The 3,680-nt window shown below is 42.7% G+C and overlaps 1 pseudogene; it reads right to left on the bottom strand.

Moving 5' to 3' along the window:
- Positions 1-279: 279 nt before the first annotated feature.
- On the bottom strand, positions 280-2,614 carry LOC147965601 (uncharacterized; annotated as a pseudogene).
- Positions 2,615-3,680: the final 1,066 nt, after the last annotated feature.

Genomic DNA, 3,680 nt, shown 5'->3' with positions numbered 1-3,680 from the left:
CCAGACTCTGTTTTCTTGCACGATACTTCTTTTGGTCGGTAAAAATTCATTATATAATCTCCCAAAGGTTTTGACCACCGTACCACGCAAATATCTCCTGTTCTTATTTCGAGCTATTTTTCTGACGGATCTAGGTCACCCAGGGGCGGAGCCAGGATTTCACCATGGGGGGCGAAGAACACATTGAAGCACACAGGAGACATAACACAAAAATATTTCAAGTCTTGAATATTGTAGCGATATCAAACATGTAACAGTATAAGCTTTACAATAAAAAGACTACATTTCTACTAGTTTGAATGTAGATCTACGGCCCCCAGCCGGTCGATCAAACAAATCAATAATCTCATTAACATTGAACTTTGCAGCTATTTCCTTCCCAATGTATACAACCATGTAAGGTCGAAGAAAATCGTCACCCATTTTACTTCGGAGACGCGTCTTGATAATCTTCATTGCTAAAAAAGCTCTCTCCGCAGTTGCAGTTGACACCGGGAGAGTGATGACCAAGCGCAATAATCTATAAACCATTGGATACACAGAGGCTTTACCCGTTTTATGCAATGCAATGGTCAAATCAGCCAGTGATGACGAAGAATTCAGCTCTGGATGGTTGCAAACATCTAACTGATAGTGTGGAAGTTGTGACTCCAGGCGAGCCTGCTCTTGACTAGAAAAATCCGCTGGATAGAATTTGTCCACAAGCATGCAAATCTTTGATATGTCAAATGAGTCATGCCTTGGATCCAAGGATGCACAGAGTGTCATTAGCTCTGTATTCTGAACACTAAATCGGTCATTTAGCTCAACCACTTGTTGATCTATCGCCACATTGAACACATCTGCTTTGTAGTGGTGAAGGACTTAGTCACATCAACATACCTGTAAATTACAAATACAGAATATGTGTTAGAGTAAAGCATATGCGATTAATATTATTCTATTATACAGTAGAGGAAAGGGACATACTTGCGACTCATATCTAGGATCTCAATTTCATGCTTCACACAAAAGGCCTTAACCTCCTCTATGAGAGGTTCCCATCCTTCCTCTCTTAGATTAGCGAGGAGCATCTTAGTGTTAGAGAGTGTATCTAATGCATTCAAAATGTCCATAGATTTCTTCTAGAGTGTTTGGCACAAGACATCTGTGATTTTCATAATACTCTCCATGAGGTGCAAAATGAACACAAAATCAAAAGAAACAATTATCCTTAGGGCGCCTCCAGCATCTCCACGGGAATATTGTGTCACCGAACGATCATTCGCTATACTTCGTAGGACTATAATTGTGGCACCAAACATCTTCCTCAAGCTCTGAATTGACTTGAAGTGTGAACTCCATCTAGTGTCTGCTGGTCTCTGTAAAGAACCTATCTGGTTTGCCCCTTTTCCCGTATCAAGATCCCCCAGTTCAATTTCACGTGCAATTTCGGCGGCTTGATTTGCTAGTAACTCATCATTGCGTTTAGGTGAAGCACTAACAACATTTATGACAAAATTGGCATGTTGAAAAAAATTATGCACTTCATGTACCTCTCGTGATGCTGCAACAAGAGCCAATTGAAGCTGATGCGCCATACAATGAATGTAATATGCATAAGGGCACGCCTTCAGAATTAAAGCCTTCAATCCGTTCCACTCCCCTCGCATATTACTGGCCCCGTCATAGGCCTGACCTCTGATATCTTTCACATTTAAATTGTTATCTTCTAGAACAGTGCAAATTGTCTCCTTAAGAGTCAATGCAAGAGTGTCATTCACATGAATGACATCAACAAAACGCTCCTGTATGAATCCTTCAGTGTCAGGAAACCGGAGGACCAATGCCATTTGCTCTGTCTTGGATTCATCGCGAGCTTCGTCAACCATTATACAAAATTTGCTATCACCAATTTCTTCTCTAATTGTTCTTTGCACCTTACGAGAAAGTATAGCAAGAATTTCCTCTTGAACCTGATGAGATGTGTACTTTGCGTTTCCAGGAGCATTTTCCAAGACAACATCTTTCACCTACTTGTTATAAGAAGCCAAAAGTTTTACCACTTCTAGGAAATTACCCCCGTTAATGGATCCTGGAGATTCATCATGCCCTCTAAAAGCACAAGCCTGGAATGTTAACCACCTGCATCATATCATATAATTGTTTTGTTAGGATACTACAACATACAATATTTTAATTATTGTAACATAAGATGGAAGAAAAATATTGCTTACCGGATGGAATCAATTATTACTTTGAGCCTTACCCTTGCATCTAAAATCGTTTTTGTGGTTACTTTCCCATACACCTTATCAATATGAGTCGTGTTGTTTTTAAAATTATCATAACAACGAACTGAGAAGTTATGGGCTGAACCAGCATCTTTACCCATATGAGTTAAAAAAGCACACTCTTTCCCATTATTCACCTTCTTCCACCTATCAAAGCCCAAAACAATAAATGTTTCTGAGCCGCACTTCCCAATCGGCTTTCTTGAGAAGAGGAAACAATGGAAGCAATATGCACGCTTTGTGTAAGGTGAAAACTCCAGCCATTCAAAATCCTTGAACCAACTGTACTGGAAACGCCGACGATGTTTCGGTGGATCATCATTATACGGATACTCTCTCATGTATGGCATGTATCGGCCTTCAGAAATATAGAATTGGCGTGCTTCATTTTGCTTATCAAGAAGGAGTTCCCAAATCTGTTTGCGCTTTCCAAGGTCTCGCTCGAATGGTGTGCTTCTGATTCTTTGTTGTTCTAGAACTTCTACTTCTACAGATGCCTCAATATTTTGCTCGGGGGGTGGCATATCAACTGAACTGAGATTGGGGACATTATGATCAGTGGGTTGCTCTATGACATCGACCTCCACAGTTGCATTTGCATTTTCAACTGTAGAGTTTGAAGCAATTGGCTTGAAAAAATTACTTATCGACGGTGTCTTCCTCTTCCTCATGACCTATGCAGTTCTTATATAAGTACAAAGCAGACATGTAATCTGGAATTGATGTGACAAGTGCCTAAATATACTAAGTCACTAAACACTAAGTAGTAAGTACTAACAGTTGATCAATTGATTTGTTGAATCAAACTGACGAGTAGTATGAACCTGTAGACTATAGTCGGTAGACAATAATACCTCCTTCTCTGATCACGGGACAGGATCAGTTAGGAATTCAGTGTGGGCTTGTGGCGATTCCGTGCGGCTGCCTGGATTGATGCGCGGTCGACGGCAGCTTCACGAATCAGCAATCGACGACGGGCGAAACACGGCGGCGTGACGCCCGGCGGCCGGCGTCAATGAAGCCCTAGCGCCAGCGGCTAGCGGCGCGTCGCGGACGAAAGAGTCGAGGTCTCCAGGAAGCTAGTCGCGTGTGTGTCGTTCATCGTTGATCGATTGAGATGTGGATGGGTACCAGCGTATACATGCGTATTATGCAGGCTGCAGCCTTGGCCCTTCTTGCGTTTTGGGCTTTACATGAGTTTAGCCCATGCACTAATGGCCTGATGGTCGGATAATTATGCCTAAACTATTAGTACTAGTCCCTGCTGGAGTTCGTTGGGGGGGCGGGGAACCATGGGGGGGGGGTCTGGCCCCCGCTCGTCCCCCCACTGCCTCCTCCTCTGAGGTCACCATGACGTCTCCAAGCACCCCCAAGGACAAGTTTTTCGAGAAGGTCATCAACCCCTAC

This window comes from Triticum urartu, chromosome 6A (genome assembly GCF_056163025.1).
Source record: "Triticum urartu cultivar PI428250 chromosome 6A, HENAU_Tu73, whole genome shotgun sequence".
NCBI lineage: Eukaryota > Viridiplantae > Streptophyta > Magnoliopsida > Poales > Poaceae > Triticum > Triticum urartu.
Note: the sequence above shows the minus strand (reverse complement) of the source record. Positions and strands in the feature narration are given on the sequence as shown.